General features: G+C 36.7%; 1 protein-coding gene across 9 annotated transcripts in view; it reads left to right on the top strand.

Annotated features, from left to right (window-relative positions):
- KHDRBS2 (KH RNA binding domain containing, signal transduction associated 2) overlaps window positions 1-20,709 on the top strand; it is a 356,668-nt gene that overhangs the window by 315,898 nt on the left and 20,061 nt on the right. For 2 of the 9 annotated variants that reach the window (XR_008436252.1, XR_008436259.1), the window contains exons 11-12: window positions 3,530-3,735; window positions 9,752-9,856. The exons of 3 other annotated variants lie outside the window; for them this stretch is intronic. The gene's annotated coding sequence lies outside the window, so the exon portion shown is untranslated. Of the gene's footprint in view, window positions 1-3,529; window positions 3,736-6,748; window positions 6,811-9,751; window positions 9,857-9,959; window positions 11,079-20,709 lie in introns of those variants that run through there. 4 more of the 9 variants (XR_008436254.1, XR_008436253.1, XR_008436255.1 and 1 more) reach the window with 4 other exon arrangements.

Genomic DNA, 20,709 nt, shown 5'->3' on the forward strand with positions numbered 1-20,709 from the left:
CACAAGATGCATTCTGAGCTGGGATTTGTTTTGAGACCTGAACTCTCTTGTCCACTGTCACTGTCGAGCAGGACGGGAACAGAGAACTCCAGATCAGAAGGCAAAGAAAATGAGCTCTGATTTATTTCAAATATACCGCTCTATATAGAGAGAACATCGAGAAGACTAATTTCATTGGTCTTAGAGTAAAAACATCCCACACCATTGGTGTGCAGTGAATGACGCACAGTGGCAGAGCATATCTATAAACAATGTGAATAACAAGGTAGATTAGAGAATTATTTACATTCTTTCCCAACTGTTTCCCAGGCTCTTGCCTGGTTAGAAAACCTTTCTCTTTCTCTCTGACTGAGCTGAAAATATCCACAGTCCACGGTGCAGTTGTGCTGTCATCACTTGGTGCCTGCTGGACTTTACCAGGCAACTGGATGAAGCCACAGCAGAATGTATGTGTATAGGGACCCTACCTGCTGAAGAAGCCTGTTATTATTTTCTTCATCCAGTTCCCTTATAACCCTATTTTTCTATAGCTGCATCACCTGTTGCCATGGTAAGTTTCTCATGCTGTATGTCTTTGAGGAGCAAGAAAGGCTCTCAAAACACTAATAAGGGCTTGAGACACCTGATAATACCCAATGTCCTCCCTATATCACTGAGCACAGTTGGACTGGACCCTAAAAACGTGCATATTCTTAAACTTTATAGTGCTGACAGTTTTAGAAATAACCGAAGTTTTATTTTATACTGATTTAGGGATAATTTGAGATTCAGAGTAAGTTTGTTTGGGTTTTTCTACCTTGGAGTCTGCTTAGCTAAATTAATGAAAATAAGGCACTTGATTTTGTAATACATAGTCAACCAAAAATAACCCTAAGAATATCTTTAAGGATCTAGAAAGCAAATAGTTTTTTTTTATATAATAACACTTTATACCAGGTTCTCCATCTGGACATACTTCAGTGAATCATTCTCATTCATAGATCTCACAGATAGAAAACAGAACAAGCTATAAAGTATAATTTGCCATGCCTCCATTTTTCTTGTAAAAATACTTTTGGCAGCGCTGGCCATATTATCTACCATTAAGATGTTCTGTAAATGCAACTGTGTCCTCTTCAAGATGGTGGATTTTCAAGATGTTAAATTTTCCAAGACGTGTATCTGCTCAACCCAAGGATTTTGGTCAAAATGCTAAACAGTTCAGAAAAAGAAAGAAATATTTTTTTCTGTCAGATCCAGAAAAAGGTGTTTGGGGTGCATGGTGAAGGGGTCAAGAGAAATATGTAGAACAAGCAAAAGCTCTGTCTGTATTAGCAAATTAGACAACACCACAATGATCCTATCTCAGATTTATTTTCCCAGCGCTTGTATTTTTAATTGCAGTCTTGCCTAATGTAGAAGTTGATGTCTGTGGAAATGTATAAAGGTTGTGTGCCCAAATAGGCTCTTAGCCACAGAACCACTGGCAGACATTCCCAGTGATTTAGAGGGTGTTTAATGGCAAACAGCTGAGTTTGGCTAAAACAGAGGAATGGATTATATTGTCCTTCAGCATCTCTATCACCAGTTTTGTGTGAGGGTAGGCAAATTGTTCAAAGTAAAAGCCTGCTAATGTTGTGGGTTTTGTTGTCTTGAGATCTTACACAGACTTTTTGGATCTGATTTTCACCAGAGATACAAGTGTCATCATCAGCTGTGCCTGACTGTAAAATGCTGTTTAAGGTTAGGTGCAAGCCTTGGCTTTCCCAGGCAATGTAACAGCATTGAATGTTTTAACTCAGGAATATAATAAACAATTAGTTACATTTGTGAGGTATTCACATACTATTACCACAAATGACACAGAAAGCCAACTGTGAAAGTCATAATTTTGTCAAGAAAAATTAAAGTTTTGAATAGAGTTCAGACAATTAATAAAGGAAAAAACACATTGAATTATGAGGATAAAAGAAATACTGAATAACTGTTCTTTCACTGCCCTTTCTTAAGAATGAAATCAAGCAGAAAAAAAAAGAACTCAGCCATTTTAAATTCAATGGTTGAAAGAAAAAAAAACAACAACCTAACAAAGTTTGACTCTGACTACATCAAATGTATACATGACAAGACCTGAATTTGTGTTTCACTGACCTGTAACTGATATTTAACTAACTTCACAGTGCTTGGCTTACTTTACCGATTTATTTTGCAAGCCTGATGTTTATACCCACCTAATAGTTTTCATCAAAGAAAAATGTTTCCAAGTTTATGGAAAGGTTTACACAATTTTCAAATTGAGGTTTCCTATATCATAAACTTTCTTGAGATATAAGGAATTCCCCTGAGTGACTCAAAAATTATTTTCTGATTCTTTAATGAAAATCTGTTTGTTTTGGAGAATATCATGAGACATCCACAAAGTTGTTGTTTGCCAACTCATTAAACTTGGTAGAAGCTGTAAAAAGATGTCTATATTCCCCTACTCCACTGATCAGGATTTTTTTTTTCTTCTATGTGAAATGACCTTGGTGTAACACTTGGGGAAATACAGAGCACATTCATCACCTAGCTTCAAATAACTACTTTTGCTGCTACAGGTACCTAGAGTACTTACACATTCAGTGGAGTGATCTTTGCTTACAGAAAATAATTCGGAGTACCTAAGCCAGATGCTCTAAAACACTCTCTGGATGTTGGCTGGCTGAAGAGAGAAACTGATGTGTTTAAAAAATGCCTCCCTCTCCAGCCTAAATCTTTAAATTCTCTCACAATTCATTTATTTTAATAAGAACTTATTTTAATTAGTCTTTCATAGGCCCGATTTTGTTAATATTATCAAGAAATTAAACACAACTCCAACAGAACTTTTTCTTACAAGTTCCCATTCTCATCCATACCAGCACTCAGAATTAATTTACTCTGGAAGAATATAATTGCTCTGCTTTAATATCTGCATAATGAGTGTTGGTGTTCATAAAATTCACCCCCACAAACCTCCTTTTTTATTACATTGCCAAAAGCACACTCATACTACTGTGCATGGACTATAAGTCTTCATCTCAAGTAGGTGATTACAGGTACAAAAAAGGTACTGAGGCAGAACCTGATAAATTTGTAGCAGTATAAAAATTAAGAATTTCGATGAGAAATCTAAAAAACAATGAAAAAAAACAAACAACAAACCTAGAAATAAATACCAGTGTTTAGGTTGTTCCTTTGCCTCTTTTTTGCTCTGTTGTTGGCATTTATCATTTTAGAGATCCTACGCAGGTGGTCACATGCACTCCCATTCTACATGTGCTTTGCAGGGAACAGGAATGTGTTAGAACTGTATAGCAAATTCTATTATGTTTTGTAACTGCATTATATCATAGCATGCAGAATTTGGAAGGTAATGTCTTCCAAGAGTTTTCTGTCATCAGAACTATAACCCTGTGTCACAGAGATGCTATGTGAAGCTACTTAGGTCATTTAAGCAAAAATATTAATGTGACAACTAATTTTATGTTCTTTATTGAATATGTCTGCCCAACTTTATCTTGATTTTCAGATTTTTGGAGCCCTAGGGAAGTACTGTACCTTTTGAATGGTGTTCAGGGAATTGAGAGTCCTCAACATCATTTGCAATAAATCACTTGCTTCTGAAGGACAGCCTCGGGTTGGGACTCTCCACAGCCCTGAGTTCTGGACCTACCATTACCACCCTCTCTAGGATATGCCACCACTCAGACTTACAATGATCTTCCAGTCTATAAGGTGAGCTGTAGTATTTTTCTATGTGGTTTTAGTTTGTCAAATGTGAGATAATTAGGTCACATCAGTCTGCAAAAAATAGGATTTAAAACTAGTTCATATTTTGTTTGCCATTGTAAAAGAGCTTATACAGAGATGCCTATGGTGCTTGTTACTTTGAGACAGGACAGTTTGATTATGTATCTAAATTCTTACACTTTTTCTGTCATAAAGAAATACAACAGTTAATCATCTTCTCACAGAAGTAACACAATAATAAATAAGCTGTATTTTTGTAGTGTGTTGAACATCGAAATAATTTTTTTAAATGCCAAATATTTGAAGAAATTGTCTCCCCTTGGGATAATGTCAATCCTTTGAGACAGTATGTGAAAACCAAATTTTGCATATTCTGGGGTTTTTTTGCTCTGTTCTCCACTTGTTCATCTCTAAATATTGGTATCTTTATTGAGCTGCTGTGAATATTCACATATTAAGGTTTCTATTGTTCAGTTACTGTAGCATTGTTGCTACAAGCCATGCACAAAGAAAATCTGTTAGAAAGTAAATTAACCTACAGCAGGAACCATTTGGAAGAGAAAGAGAAAACAAAAAAGGGTCATACCATTAGAGTTTAAGACAGACACAAGTATTTAATTCAATCTTATATCCAGAATGAGTTAGGTCTTTTGGAGAAAAGGGTAGTAAGGGGTCCTGTAGTTAAAGGCTATGTTCTCTTGCATATGCTAAAGAGCTTCATGTAATTATATTGGAAATTATAAATCTAACATTTCCTAAATCCTTCAAGCTAAATACTGAGTTGCATTTTTCTGTAATAAGCTTATATACATCCATATGTCATAGAAAAGTACAATTATTGCATTTAGTTATTAGAAATGAACTTGTTTCTTCAGCAAAGAGCATGTGAAACAAAAGACTTGTCACTTGCTGTTAGTAGCTAGTTCTTCCAGAAGGTTTCAAAAGCAGCATCAATAGCTAATTTGGAGTCCTGCTGTAGCTGGACTCACCTTCATTTCCTACACTCTGCTGCAACCCCAGTCTTGTTTGTCACATTCCCTTGTTTCTCCTGACTGCATACCAGAAATGGATCTTCAGTCTTCCCTGAGGAACAGCATGAAGTCCTCATATAGAACTCCATTCCCTGTCACTGTATGTTAAAAAAGGGGTGGCACTTTTCTGCCCAAACTAAAAACTAAAGCAGAACCAAAGTTCTGCTCTTGCAAATGGTGATAAAAATTAAAACTATGCCCTGGTTTACTCCTCTGCAGAGAAAGAGCTAAAAGAATGTGGCTAGAAGCTATTCAAGGCTAACACTGCTCTAGACTTGAGAAAAAGCTCCGTGGATTTTTCAAAATTCTTTCTCCTGGCTAGAGCTGGAAATAAATCCTAGGTGACAGTATTCACACTCCAGTTTTATGTAGGCTGTGAGATAAAGAAATGAGTGAAAATATGCAGCTTTCTTAAGGGTTTACTTAGATTATATTTAATTGTGTTAACACTGTAAATAGTAATCTAAGGCTTTTAGAAATATTTTTTATTTATTACTATTTTTGCTTTGTATGTAGCAAATGGAAGAAGAAGGGGGAAACTGCACTACATTACAGAATACTATTCATCAGAACCAAAATACCTTTACTTAGAGGCCAAACTCTTAACCATTATATCACATTTCCTAAAATGGCTTACAAGGGGGACTTGGAAGTAGGTGACCATGATTACCTAAAGAAAATGACCTAGTATTCTTGGAAACTTGAGAGTAATAATTCCTTTAACGGCAGTAGTAACTGCAGTTTTTAATAAGTGATAAAATATTTTAGAAGGCTGGAAGACTCTACTTATATTTCTAGAAGATTAACAAAAGTCTATAGAGGAAGAAAGGGGAAGTCTGATTTTTTCCCCATCCTGAGCAAGATAGAACTTTGTAGCAAAATACCAAGGTTTATCTAATTTCATTACTTCCTTGCATTTTCTGATCTTTTTTCCCAGCTGCATATATATGTGTGTGTATATATATGCATCTACATACATGCATCAATATACGCACACACACACACACACATATATATATATACTCAGTTCAGATCTAAAGGACTATTTCAATACTTTTCAGGTATGTGTCAAAAAAAACCCAAATGAGATTAAATACCCTTTACTGTTTAGAAAATGTTCTCAAATGCCTAGTATAGACTATGTAGCTGTCTTTCAAGTGACTGAGATTGGGCAAAATTCAAAACATTTAACGAACAAAGTTTTCAATTCCAGTTTTGGGCGTTGCTTTCATTAAAAGCTACAGATTGTGTATACCATGTCATATCATTAATTAAATTGTGCAGAGCTGAGAAAAAAAAAGGCATGAGGCATATGCTAGTCCTTGGAGTTGGAGGTAGGCCTGTTCTGTGCCCAATGCTCTGTTGTCAAGCAAGAAGTTGAAATGTGGGTGTAGAGAAGCCCAGCCCAATGCACAAGAGCTTTGCTGTGAGCAGACCATTCAAGGCTTCACGTTGACCTTCTGGTGCACTTCATTCACCTTGTGGAAACCGGCCTATGGAATTTCCCAGAAGTGAATTTTCTGTACTTCTGTAACTTCTGCTAATTCTTCCTCTGATGGCTTTGTTTTTAAATTGGTTGTTTAGTAAAGAAATAGGATTTACTTAAGAGAAGGCACTTCTGTTGATAACTCTGAACATTTTTGAAAGAGAGATTAGATGCTTCTCTCTGTATTTGAGCACAGAAGACACTTTTGTTTTTAGAAGTACTGACAGCCTGCAGCTTTCACTAGTCTCAGGTTCAGGTTCTCAAAAACCAGGAGTCATGACTGGCATGAAAACAGCTTTTTTGTACTTCTTGTCTTGCATCTTTATACAGATACTGTTGAAATTAATATGTTACAGATTTTTGAGACAGTGAGCTTGTACTAATGAAAGCTAAAAAAGTACTGAAAATGCATGTATCACACGAATGTTTCACTATTAGCTGGAATTACAGCTGAAGTGAGCCTCCTTTATTTTTCTAAAAGCGTCCCTAATGGCTGGGATATGTTGCTGTAGTCATGCACTATACTGATGGTCTACAAAACAGGTATGTAAATGAGGAGGTAAATTGTGTAAGTATGTGCATTTTTCTCAAGAAAGGTAGAATTAAATGTTGGAGAATACTCAGCCTGAAGCTAATAGACATAAGACATTATGGACCATACCAGCAATAATGAAAGCTCTCAGTTACTCCCAGTCCTTACTGGTGAGTTCTGTAGATATATCTGCAACCTCTCTGCAGCATCTAAATTTGGGTGTCTAATCTCTCCTTATAACACTGATACAGAGATAAATGTTTAGCTAGGTCTGAATCTAGCCTTTAGGCTATGTCTTGAACTCTCTTTTCTCTCAAAGTCAAATACTATTTTTAGCTTTTATTGACCTGACCATCTGACTCCACTCAGCATTTGTTTCTGCTCAAATGCACTGCTCCCCATCTGGGTCTAAACTGACTTACCAAAGAAGTTGTGTTCTTCAGGCATGAAATGGGTTTTTATTACTGAGGTCCACAGTGCAGATCATTGGAAGTTATGTAATAATATGAAAGGACATATAATTGAAAGGCTGTCAGAAGATAAAAGGGTATCAAGCTTCCCAGAGCATTCACACTGCAACTCCTGAAGCTGGCTGACATTGAAAGAGCGATTCAGTGGTCAGTGCCAGCCCCTCTGATAGCAGCTCTGCTCCTCCTCACTGCTGCTTGTTGAAATATCACGGAGTCTGTGGCATAGAATTTAATACAGGAGTTTTCCATTAAAGACATTAGCTGCTGCATTTCACAGTTGCTTCTAGCTCACCTTCTAGGCACACAGTACTTTGTCCTTGAATAGGCAGGATTGCCTTCATCCTATTCTTCTTGTAGCAGCAAGAAGGAGAGTGTGAGTACATACTGAGCAATGCACAACAAGTGAGTAACCGCAATATAGGCATATATTAGTCTTGGATTTATTTTAAATGTCAAGCCATAATATGTGGGAAGTAAAAGTAACTCTTTAACTATTCTGACATTCTCCTAAATGTAAAAAACCATAAGAGATGCCTGTATTTACTACAAATAATAAAACTGGAGCGTTACGCTAATCAAATTCAAATCAGTTCAACTGCATACTTTTCAGTGAATAGGTGCTTATAAAACACAGAATGAACTCCAGAAGGGAAGGTTCATTGCTTCCTAATCAAAAGCAGTCAGCTTTAAACACCAGCCAGTCAGGTGATAGGTTTGTCATTTCTCACCTGTGCTCTTGGAGGGAATTTGCCAAGAAGGCTTGACAGCCTTTAAACTTTGCAGAGCATTTTTTTGCCTGTTTTTGAACATCATGTTGAGCTACAAAAAACTCCTGGGAGACTGGGAGGAGAGGCAGAATAACAGCAGTTATATTAAAATATATTTGCTGCAATGAATGTCAAGCAGAGTTTATGGTGCAAAAAACCAAGTATTTCCTGAAAAGAAATTTTGACCCCCCTCAGGTCTGATTCTTCCTTGTCTAATGGTGTCCGGCTACTCTGGGGGACTGAGGAGTGTTGTTGATTAATTGCCTGGGTGTCAGAGAAATAAAGGCTCATAATGTATCATTAAAAGCTCAAAATCAGGGTGTCTGAACTATCATGGGAAGCTTAAAATTAATATATCACTACTATGTACAATTAACAGTCCAAGTCAGAAATCATTTGCTTTCATAATTTAGAACAATGGCAGCTCTCCAGTGAAAACGTATTTACTGTAGTTTTACATTGCTTTCTAGAGGCTTAGTACAAAAGGGAGAGACAAAAATTAATATGCACCAAGGCAGTTAAAAAGAAACCTGTCTTTGAACTGTTCTTTCATTTTAATCAGCATGAGCTCTGCTAAATAGGGAAAAGAATTATGAGTAGGAGGCTAGCATGTAGGTTACTAAGGGCAAATCACTTTCAGGAGAATAAGTTAGCAATCTGAGCAACAGAGTCTGAGCTGTGCATGACTTGGAATGAACAGGTCTTCTCTGTTTTAACCCAGCATCAACATCAATTGCAAGATGGCCAACCTGAAGTCCCTCAACCAAATTCCCCAACATGAAGGTCTGTTCTCTCCTCCAATGGCAATTATAACACTGTGCTAGAAGAATTTTTCAGTGTCTTCTATTTTCCAATGTCTTTCTAATGTCAATCTAGTGTTTTCTATTTCACATCCTCAGCTTTGGGACCTCATACATGTTGTAGTAATTTTTGGTATTGGTTAAAGTCCCATTAAGCTTCTTAAATTCTTAAATGGCTTCTTGGAGGGATTTTTTTGGATTTTTTTTCTTGTAACTTAGGTTATAAAAGTAGCACCATAAACATTAATTGAAGAGCCATTAAGCAGTAGGGCTGTTTGTTTTGGGTTGATAGAGGACATAAAACTTCATACCCTGTGGTGGAAAACAATTAGATCTGATGATGAACATGCTATTAAATATACCATTACCAGACTTCTATCAGTTTAACTTTAGAAAATAGCAACCAGCTGTAGTCAAAGCATACACAAAGGATAGAAAGTCATATTTTAACTGTCATGTCATAGCCTGTTATAAATATTGTCATTTCTAATGTTTTATGCTAATGACAGTGACTAATAGTAGTCATTACCTCTGTTCATTCTCATAAAAATTTCCTCTAGAGAATATGATCACAGCTAGAGTGCTGTTTAAATTCTGTTTTTCTAAAATAGATAACATAAAAATATTTAAATACCGAGAGGTTGGTTAACTGTTTTATTTTCTAATAGCATATGTTTGACAACTACAGCTTTTGTTAATTGTGCCATAAGTTGAACAGATATCCCTTTTAGAAACATTTCTGGCATGCTAGCTTGTGTCATGTCTTCTTATGGTCTCTGAACAATGGAATAAAAGGGGAATCTCACAGAAGCCATAAAAAAGGTCTGATGCTACCCCTGTAGAGGCTTAATATTAAGAACATTGAATTTTCTCATCCATTTCTTATTTCAGTTATGAATTCTGCTTACTTGACAGGTACAGAGTACTTCATTATGTGCATGAACAGAAATGCTTAAATGGATGAAGCAGCTATTTACGTCTGATAGGAGCTAAGTGGGACATTAAATTAATGCCAAACAAGTGAGTGTTCATTTTAGTTTTGTTATAAATGGCTGCAGCACAGCAGTAATGTGTTGACTCTTATGTGCTGACAAGTTCTATATTTCTTACAAACTTCCCTTAGAGCTCGTCGTGGAAAGACAAATTCACACTCTGCATGATGAAATTAGCAGCAGATGCATTAATAATTGAATAAGGATCTCTGGAGACACACCACAGCTCAGAAAGAGAGTTGTTGACTGGCTGGTTTAAGTAGAGGCTTCTGTTCTTATATATATGCACTTACATAAGCCATGAGTTAAGAGCTGCTGCCTGTATGTAGCCTTTGATATCAAATCCACTTCCTGCTCTTGGAAGACTTTGCATACTTACATTTGACAGGTCCACAGGCAGACTGACACCATTAATCTGGGCAAAGTGTGGCTTTGCTCATTCCCCCTTCTCTCTGACTGTTCTTAAACTTCAAGGCAAACTGAATGCAGTTTCTTTAGAAATCATCTCCAGACAATGAGTGGGATATGAGTGACTGGCAGACTTTCACTGTATGCCAGACCCTTGTCATGGACCTCCATTTCTGTAGGGTTGAAAGTTTCCTGAAGTGCTAATCCCAGCTTCTCTCACAGAAGGATTAGGATACTGCCATCTTCCTTTCCAGCAAACGTGATGTTCTTTGATTTATCTGCACGCCCAGGTTTGAGAGGAAAGGAATTTCACAGAATCACAAAGAGACCACAGTAAGTCATCTGATCCCACTTCTCTCCTCAAGAAGGCCCATCCTAGAGCACATTGCACAGCCTTGTGTCCAGACAATTCTTTAATATCTCCAGTGAGGGAGACTCCACAACCTCTCTGGACTATCTGTTCCAGTGCTCAGTCACTGCAAAAAGTTTAAAGAAGTTCCTCCTCATATTCAGGTGGAATTTCCCGTGCCTCAGTTTCTGACCATTGTGTCTTGTCGTATTGCTCGGCACCACTGAGCACAGCCTGGAAACATCTTCTTGACACCCTCCCTTCAGATGCTGATAGACATTGATGAGGTCCCCTCTCAGTCACCTCTTCTCGAGGCTCAGTTGGCCCAGCTCCCTCAGCCTTTCCTTGTAAGAGAGATGCTCCAATCCCTTAATCATTTTTGTTCCCCTCCACTGGCCCTGCTCTAGGAGCTCCATGTCTCTCTCATCCTGAGGAGCCCAGAACTGGACACAGCACTCCAGAAGTGGCCTCACCAGGGCTGAGTAGAAGGGCAGGATCCCCTCCCCTCAACCTGCTGGCAATGCTCTTCCTGATGTACCCCAGGATACCATCAGCCTTCTGGGCCACAAGAGTACACTGCCAGCTCAATTTGTGTCTTTTGGACAATAGCAAAGAAAGCAAGAGGATTGCCAGAAAAATAACTCTGCTTTTTAAAGATACCACCAACTCTTTGATGTAATTTTTAATAGTTACTTTGCAATCACGCCAAATAATATTATGCTCAGAAGATATTGACAAAATAGTGTGAGATTTCATCCACAGCAATACTATTGGAGCAAATGCTTCTGGGTTTAAAATCAAAACTTTATTGCACTATTGCCAAGAGAGTGATAGTAATTTGAATAGTCTAAAAATTTGTTCCAGATTGAAGAAAGCCAAGATTTAGCACAGTGTTACTAGATTAACTCCACAGAACTCTCCTAACTATGCACGCAAACTTCAGTCACTGGTTTTGAGCACAGGTTGAATTTACTTCTGTGATTTGCTTTCCTCCAGGTTTTTTTATAAAAATCTCAGGATCTGTAATAGAAACTTACCTTCAAATTATCTATCAGTGTATTTTCTGGAGTTTCATCAGCTAAAGAAATGTTAATTCTAATCTTAGATTTTGAAGATATTGCAATATTTTGCATAAACTACGATATGATTTAATAAAGTGGTACTGTCTTTAAAGCAATACCCAAGATTCAGTTGTCTTTAAAACAATACTTCAATTCCTTCTATTTAGATATGCAATTCTTTTTATTCAGTAACAGTGCATATGTTATTTATTCAGTAAGAGTTTGGTATGAATTTCATCATAATGGAAATACGAATTTGAGATCTTTTTAGTATGAGAAACATTTAAACAGTTTATGTTGTCACTTGAAATAAGAGTTAAGTCCCAGAGATTTATATTTGTATAATGAAGTATTGTCTCAATCTAAATCACAGAATCACAGAATAACTAGGTTGGAAAAGACCTTCAAGATCATCGAGTGCAACCCAGCCCTAACACCTCAACTAACCCTAACACCTAAACCATGGCACCGAGTGCCACATCTAGATACTCTGAAACACTCCACAAGTGGCTCAGCTGGGGAAAGAACAGTACATATTTTGCTTTGTGATATGGAACCACAATGCAGATATTAAGAGATCAGAGAAAATCAGGTGAAGGAGTAAGCATGACAAAATAATACCCTGGTTTCAGCATCACATCTTCTTTTGGAGTGCTTGGAACAAAGATGTGAAAATTTGATTTACATAAACTTTTTTAGTCAATAGAGCTACCATTTCAGAATTAATATTTTTCATTTGATTCACACATGTATAATACATTCCATTGCTGTTTAAAAAAAGTAATCTTACCATCATCTGAGTTTTTAAGGAAAAGACTAAGTACTTGAACAAGGTCATGAACTGCTGCATGAGAGGCATATACATGATTTGCATAGACCAAAGAGGAATAAAGAGACTTCATTGACAGGGGTGGAGGGAGAGAGATCACGAGTCATTAACTATGGCTTTATGCTTCACATCTCTCTACAGTGGATTTAATCCTTTTAACTGATTTCCATTCATTCTGTTATTTCTATGGAATAATATCCTAAATCTTCTCCAGGTTAGAGATGAATATTATGCTATCCAATAACTTTTGTACCTATTGTTAGCATATATAGGGCACATCAGTTTATTCTTAACATCTGAATCACCAAATTTCACAGCTCTGGCAATTACTCCTGTAAAAGTGATGAGATATTTCTAAAGCCTTCTAGTGAGTGAATAAACCAATAGGTTTTTTGCATGCTTTGAAGGTCACTGAATGTTCAAAACAGCAAAGCAAATTAAAAGAACCCCTTCACTTTTTCTATTACAGTAATTTTGCACTTGAGTATATGAGCATTTGCTAATATAAAAGCTATTGAGGAAGATATGAAGGGAACTTCTTCTAACACTGCCTTATAAGATAGAAATAAATGTTGCATTTCAAATCACAGCTCTCCTTGAAATTTTATTTCATTTTAAAATGCATCTTTAGCATCAAATTGTTGTCTCTCCTGACTGTAGTCAAACAAATCCACTTATATGGAAAACAGAGTTTTCTAATTGTCATCCTGTAACCTCAGCCTGAAGATGAAGTAGCTATGTTTTGATTTATGTCCCATCACTACTATTTATGCTTCTGCAGGCCATAAAATTTTTACCACTTGTACATTGCCCTTCTACCCTTCGTGGTCTTCCTCGGTTGTCCCCTTCTGTTACTGTTGTTGTTGTTATTATTGTTGTATTGTTGTTGTCATTATTATTACTATGTTTCTTTGAATATTTGCCCAGCTATTGTTTAGGTGCATCCTTTTTATGGAATAAGTTGGCAAGTCTGTTAGTACTCCAGGCACCTATTTGTACTTCTCTACAAATTACCCAAAAGAATAAATTTTTCCTTAGACTCAATATGTGAAATTAGGTGGGGCGGGGGGGTAGAACAAAACTTTTTTTTTACTTATTTTTCTGAACTTGAACATGGTTGTGGATAAACTGCTATATGCTGCACTCCCCATAAGTACTCTGACAGAGCACAAGCTATAGGAATGGCCAACACAACTGAAGCAGAGTAAGATGCTGCAGCAGCAAATTATTGCAGAATATCAGTTCTTTCCTCAGGAGCTCTTGTGATGATAGACTAAGCATGGAGAGTGTCCATAGAGAGTTCTTGTCTACTGTGTTCAAGCAAAACAAATATACAGGGTTGAAGTCACTGTGCATTTCCAGATTATCCTCTGAGAGCTGTGATAGCTGTGCTGAGTTGGCAGGGCCAAAAATTCAACACAGAAGTCTCCACAGAATGCATTTGTTTTCTTTGTAGCCCACTCTGATAAGAGAAAGGTCAGGTGTTTCCATATATTTTCTGTAAACCTTCTTTGAATTTAATAAATTGGATGGGATGGCAATTATGCAGAATGATTCAAGGTTTTGGATAAAATGATACCACTTCATTCGTCCCAGTAAGTAATACCATGATTCTACTTCTCCTGCTATTTGAGAAAGTAGGACTTATTTTTTTAATATTTTTTGAATATTAGTTTTTGAATGAGAAGTGCAGCCTTTTCTGATCACAGACAAAGCTAGGTATTTTTACTAGCTTTTCCCTTTTAATCTCCAGTCTACTGAAAGAGAATTCTCTCTCCCATCATGGTTTTTTGGGTTCCCTAACATTTATCAATCCAATTAGTGTTCTCAGCTTTCTTGCTTCTCTTCTGTCTCTCTGATAATGCAGAGATAATAAACAAGATATCTCCTGACCGAAATAAAAATGTCTAGTTTGAACTTCCCTATGCAAAAATGTCTGAAATTGGGTAATAACTTAACAACTGCAGTTCCAAAGTCTTGCACAGTGAACATTTAATTTTCTTTAAAGAAATGTGTAACCTGATGGGCGGTGAGGGTCAGGACAGAGACGGCACACACTCCCAAGTTCTTCTGACAAACAGCCTCGAGTTTATTCCTGCAGCTCCTTTTGTAGAAGCTCCAATTGCACATGTGATTTGTTGAGGTTTTAGCCTGTTCAGCTCTCTGGCCAGTGCTACATCTGCATTTAGGGTTGAATGACATTGTCTGAGGGTCCCTGAGTAGATTTGAATCCAACCTATCCTTGCCCACCCAGGGACTCCAATGCTACAGAAATTGACTTCTTCTTCAAGGCCTCTTTTAGGAGCAGATTTCCCACTGCTGAAAGAGTAAACTCAGTTTTGTCTTTCAGAGACTCTTTGGAAATGCCTCTCTCACACACAGCTGCAGTGTCCTGTACTTTCTGTTACCTACCTTTGCTAATCATAGCTCCTGTGGAATTGATATGAGATTTGTTCAGAGGTTTCTGCAACCTAAAAATGCCAGTCTTCATGGGACATGAATAAAATTAAGAAGACAGAACCAGTAAATTTTGGATACAATCCTAATCCAAGATAGAAATTCAATCCATGCACTTCCATCTTCCTGTAAAGTAATATTTAATACTCATCTCCATAGTTTTATTTGTATGCTCTGAATGTCTCCTCTAATGTACTTCTAAACTTGTCATTTTAAGATATAAAACCTTTTTGAACACAGATGGTACAGTAAAGACTTTTGAAAGATAATTACAAGTTCAAAGACTTCAGTTAGGACAGCAATTCCTCAGTACAAGCAACTGGATCCTCTTAGTCACTAGATAAATGCACGAAGTTAGAAAGGCTGGAATCTCAAGATGGAAGTTGGAAACACAAAGCAAGATGGAATACTTTTTTTTCTCTGAAGAATAAAAAGCTGTGTGCCTTGGAGGCTGCCTAGCACAGATATCTGAAATTTAGGCAAGGAACAAGGATATTGTGCTTACACAACAGTGCTTGCATAGAAATTACCCATAAAGACCCAAGGAGTACAACGTGCTTCAAAATCAGGTGACAACGCAGATTTAAAGGGATGACTTGGAGCAGCTCCTGAAACCTCCTGTGCCCAGACATGAGCAGAAAGCTGGATGTTAGCATAGGAAGTTTCCTTGCCAGGGCAACAGATTTTGCACTCTCTATAGCTTTAACAGCGAACTTACATGAAGTTAAAGCCTTAAAAGTGAACCCAGATTTTGGCTTATTTGTTTCCTTTTAAGCAATAGTCAAGAACAGGCTGGCAATGCATGCATCATTTTCCATTGTACTAAAACAGGCAATAAATTATCAGTGTTTATATAAATAAGAAATAACACAGGTTGGAATCATATTCTTCTATGGGTTAAAAACTAAAATGATCAGCATGAAGCACCCTCATCTCTCAGTAAATGGAGTACAGGTAAAGGCTGCATGTGTTGGCACCTGGCTATACAATCATCTTCCACTTGTGCATGGGGGGGTTGGTGGAATATGCAGTTACACTGATAAACAGAGGACCTCTTTCAGATTGTGGTATGGACCCAGAAAGAGATGGCCTGTTGGATAACCAGTGCTACACCTAAGCTAAGGTTACAAACGTAGTGATAGGTTACCCAGCAGGAATAACTGAAAGTTCATCCCCAGGCTCAGGAATCTGATGTCTCATTTTTGTCTCAAAGGGGAAGAATTTACAACTTTTTTTTTTTTTTTTTTAATAAGATGTCACATTGCCCTAGAATTTTTCTCTGTGTTAAATGTACAGAGCAAAATTCAACATTAGGGTTCCTCTAGAAGACTAAAGTGGGGTTTGCCATGTTTATTCTTATTGAGGGATTAGGGAGTAATGTTTTCACCAGAATTATATTTATTCCCATTGCACATAAACACATATTTATGAAATGTATTAGAAGCATTTCAGTTCAGTGCTTACTAGGAATTAGGCATAGTGATTTGTTGAAGCTCATTTGGCATTTTTTTAAAAAGTTGGTTTTCTCTGGGCTTTTCTGCTTTTTCTTGTTTCTAAATTAAATTAGTAATAAAATTTTCATCTACAGGGAGAACTGACAGTTTAGCTACTAGAATTTTTCAGGTATTTTACGTGCATATTGAAGCAGGCTATTGGGGTATAAATCAATTTAATATTGTAATTGCCAATCCCATTCAACTGTTTATTGTTTCTTGGACATCAGTTACACATCAAGCAGATGTTCCTGTTAGGGATGGACACAGTGGCTTCTAGATATTTTCTATGAATCCAATGAATTTAAAATCAAGGAATAAAAATTAGTATCCAGAGTTCTGAAGTACATCTTTCTGCATTTTGTCAAAATGCATGTTGCATATTGGTGTATTTCTCAGTGGCCCATTTTAACATAATGTCTGAGATGTCTTGTCTTTTCAGTTCTATCCTACTTATATTTTTATGCACTTCCTATTTTGACATCTCTCTTTGAGTCATATTCTTATATTCTAATTAAAGTATATTCAGCCTCAATATTTATATGAATAGCAAGTGGTGGAATGCCTTTTATTATGGCTTTCCAATTATTCCTATGGCTTTTTATCATAATCTCACCCAGCTTTTTAACTCCACCCAATCGACCCTAGTCCAAAGAGATATTTAAGATATGACAATATTGACATAGAGAGCAAGATTTTTTGTAATGACTGGTTGTTTAATTGGTAATTGAATGGAAAATATTTTGAATATTTGGGTACTCACTCTGAGTTTGTCGATTAAATCAGGAAGAATTATCTCTGCAGAGAATCTCGGAAGAGGGTGCAAGGACTGTGAGACTTTTGCAGGCTCTTCTAATGTATCATGTAATGACAACATGGAAAAAATTATCCTGAATTAAATAAAAAAATACAATCTATGTTCTCTGTGTTTTCTATGTATCTGCTGTTCTTGTGCTCCAGATCTCTTTCTTAGAATTCCTACTTGCCCTGTGCCCCAGAAATATTTTCTGTACTATTGTATTATGTTTAGCATTGAGCATTAGTGGTTTTTGAGTAAAAACCACTTTGTTTTTAAATATTTGTGAACTGTTGAAAATCATTCAGCTGATCCCAGTTTCTGTGGATTCAACTGGAAGAATGAGGTAAGCGTAACATTACAGTGGCAAGTAATTCACTTGAAGAATACAATGTATATGCTTCAGAGGTACAGATGCCTCATAGAATCCTGCATGTGTCTGTCCTGTCAACAAAAGTGCAGGTATTTCCATCACATGGAAATTGTTTGGCACAACTAGTTCTCTGTCAGAACTGGAAAAAGGGACAGCATGACTGATTTTGTCAAGGGCAAAAGGAGAGTGAAAGGCAATGCAACAAAAACCAATAATATATTTAGGCATATAATTTAAAATATTTGAATGATCCTTATCCAAGTAAAGGACAGTTAAGAGTGCTAAATGTAATAACTGTGAAAAATAAGCATGAGAACTCATTTAAGCTTTTTACTAAAACTGCAAAAGTTTGACTTCCCATAAGCTATAAAAGATGTCATTAAATCATTAGCCTTTAAAATTTGCCTATTGCAGTTTGAGATACTCCTTCCTCTCCCAGTACTCTGATTGTGTACAACTCGAGGAACTCATACCTGTAAGCAAGTTCCAATGTCAGACAGACAAAGAAAGTAAAATATAAAGAAAAGTCGTATCTTACTACAGTGAGACATTCTGTTCACCTCAGTGGGTCTCATCATAGGTGTATAGGTGGTAAGATCTGTCTCTAAAATGATGGTGTGCTAAATATGAGAGTACAGCAGACAGTTCCATAAATGGGCTTCATCAAGTCAGTTCAAAGATGTTCTGTGGAATATAGTCTATGTACCAATAAAAATCTCCACTATTTTTATTAATTCCATTAAAGTAGCACACTACCTCCAAATATTTATAGAGATCAAGCAGACTCACTTCAGGACAAATCCTTCATACATACCAGAGGGACCTTTCCTGAAATGTAAACAGTTGGCATCTGCTGAACCATAATCCCTAAATCAGAAACACAAATGTTTGGATTAACAAAAAATGGAAAGGTTCATTCTTTATTGTTGACATCCTGGTACATATTTTTTCACTTTCGGTGTTGTGTGCATGACCAGCATTCTTTATTCAGGACTGGAAATGCAGTGACTTTTTGGTATAGTGACCACAAAGGACAGTGGTGATTAAATTCAGGCAAGCACAAACTCTCAGTGATGCTCACTGACTTCAGTTCAATGGTACACATGTAATGCAGTATGAAACAACTGAGATTTGATACCCTTAAGAATCAGATAAATAAAAGGATCTTTATTTTACCCCTTTAAAAGAGTATATTGATCTGACACAGGAGGAACTTGAGGAAATATAAAATACAAGCTTGTAGGACCATCATTGAAATCTGTTTGGTTTTACACACAGAGTTTTAGCATCCCACTGCACCAGGGACTGTGTTCAATAAGTGTTAAGTGAAAACATTTAACAGACCTGGAATTGCTGTCTGTCATATGTACAGCACATATATATGTAATATAGCATGAATATGTACAGAATATTCCATTGTACAAACTAAAGCTATAATAATGAGCAAACTGCTTTAATTGGAATGCTGAGAGAATGAAATTTGAAATTATTTTCCAAAGCAATTTATTTTTTGATAGTGTTTTTTTTTTTTTTCTTTAAGAGATTAAATTTACAGCTATTGAAAACCACTGAAAAGCTGAAGAATGAGAATGAAATTGCAGGCATTGGTGCTGAGAACCAGGGGTACAAGCAGCGATCTTAGAATGTCTGCCTTCTCTGGTTTGTGGTGTGGTTTTAGTCTCTATGGATCCCAGTAGGACGAGCCACAATCAAGCTGGGGTTTCATGGATTTCAGTCTTACTCTTCCCAAGCCACACTCCAGCCACTGCTTCCAGCCTCCTACCAGAGTCTCCAAAAGTTGTTGGAGCTTTTGCAGATCCGTAGCAGGAGGTGAAAGAACTAAGTGCTCCAGATCAGCCTACCTGGTGAGGGGGTTTCCTGCACCCTCTGCCCCTAAGGGTAGTGGATTGGTAACTGCTCATTGGATCTGGCAGTGACATCTCTGAACCAGCACCTCTTTGGAGATTGAGGCACTCACCAGCTGTTGCCTTTGGCAAGATGACAGGGAAGCAGTCACATTTCTTCTGAATTTAGCATAGTTTTACACACACTTGTGACAGGTACTAAGTGTACACTCGGTTTTTTTCTTTTTGGATTTCACAAATCTATTTGGCTGGGAAGTAAATTCTAAGTTTCAGGGAAGATTGGAATTGTCCATATAAAAAAAAAGTTTGATGCCTTGAAACTGCTACAAAACAATAAAAAATAAAATCAGTAAAATACCCCTAAGTGCAATTTTAATTGTTTCAGTAAATTCTTTCAAGTTGTATTTTCATGTTATTAATTTCTGGAGAGTAGACTTCATTATACTCTGTAAGAAAAAGGGAAGGCTTTCAAATAATGTTGCATATTGAATTTTAGGTCTGTGCCTTAGAATTTTCATATAACTTCAAAATTATCAAAATAATTATTTCTTGCCTATGCAAACATGAAGGGTTTGTCTTCATTTCTACTCTGTCATAACAAATCCAAAATTCTTGGCAATATAAAAACGTGCCCTGAGACCTATTGTCAATATTCACCTGTTTCCCTTTTCATAAGAGAATGTGATTGTACCAGACATCTATCCAGTTACCAGAAAAGGTGATTCCTATGGGATACATATGTAGTTAATGTCTTAAGAGAAGAGACTCGGATACTTAATTTTTGAGAAAATTGTACAACTTTTCAAGAAACCCAAAACTTTAAAAAGCAGAAAAGAAGCCAGAAGTTTCATAAACACAATGAGATCTTCTGTCATATAAAATCCTTATCCTTTCTTCAAGGGCCTGTCAAGAAAACTAGGTTTACTACCTAAATTTTATTTTTCAAAGTAAAAGATAGAATGTTCTAAAAATCAAGCTGTCACTAGTTAATGCTGTCAAAATAGCATGTCCATTTTACACACTTGTTCAATTAGACTTCACTTTTTCTTCCTCCTCATTTTAAATGATGTTTATTTATTTGTTATTCTCTGGGCCCTTTTTTCAGAGTCCCATGGAAACAAAACATAAAATCAATGATGCCAAAGATTATTTAGGCTTAATATTGGGATGAAAAATGAAGGTGCCTGATCCTGCTGTCAATAAAATACATTTGTGTAGTTCTGCATGTAACACTTTGAATAGGGTGAGTG

This window comes from Vidua macroura, chromosome 3 (genome assembly GCF_024509145.1).
Source record: "Vidua macroura isolate BioBank_ID:100142 chromosome 3, ASM2450914v1, whole genome shotgun sequence".
NCBI lineage: Eukaryota > Metazoa > Chordata > Aves > Passeriformes > Viduidae > Vidua > Vidua macroura.